The sequence below is a fragment of the Bison bison genome, unplaced genomic scaffold (assembly GCF_000754665.1).
Source record: "Bison bison bison isolate TAMUID 2011002044 unplaced genomic scaffold, Bison_UMD1.0 scf7180017864302, whole genome shotgun sequence".
In the NCBI taxonomy this organism is placed as follows: Eukaryota; Metazoa; Chordata; class Mammalia; order Artiodactyla; family Bovidae; genus Bison; species Bison bison.
Window position 1 is genome coordinate 471,753 of NW_011494874.1, and position 869 is coordinate 472,621.

The window sequence follows — 869 nt, forward strand, 5'->3', positions numbered from 1 at the left end:
AACAATATACAGCCTTGACGAACTCCTTTTCCTAATTGGAACCAGTCTGTTGTTCCATGTCCAGTTCTAACTGTTGCTTCCTGACCTGCATACAAATTTCTCAAGAGGTAGATCAGGTGGTCTGGTATTCCCATTTCTTTCAGAATTTTCCAGTTTATTGTGATCCACACAGTCAAAGGCTTTGGCATAGTCAATAAAGCAGAAATAGATGTTTTTCTGGAACTCTCTTGCTTTTTCCATGATCCAGCAGATGTTGGCAATTTGATCTCTGGTTCCTCTGCCTTTTCTAAAACCAGCTTGAACATCAGGAAGTTCACGGTTCACATACTGCTGAAGCCTGGCTTGGAGAATTTTGAGCATTACTTTACTAGCGTGTGAGATGAGTGCAATTGTGCGGTTGTTTGAGCATTCTTTGGCATTGCCTTTCTTTGGGATTGGAGTGAAAACTGACTTTTTCCAGTCCTGTGGCCACTGCTGAGTTTTCCACATTTGCTGGCATATTGAGTGCAGCACTTTCACAGCATCATCTTTCAGGATTTGGAATAGCTCAACTGGAATTCCATCACCTCCACTAGCTTTGTTCGTAGTGATGCTTTCTAAGGTCCACTTGACTTCACATTCCAGGATGTCTGGCTCTTGGTCAGTGATCACACCATCATGATTATCTGGGTCGTGAAGATCTTTTTTTGTACAGTTCTTCTGTGTATTCTTGCCATCTCTTCTTAATATCTTCTGCTTCTGTTAGGTCCATACCATTTCTGTCCTTTATAGAGCTCATCTTTGCATGAGATGTTCCTTTGGTATCTCTGATTTTCTTGAAGATATCCCTAGTCTTTCCCATTCTGTTGTTTTCCTCTATTTCTTTGCAT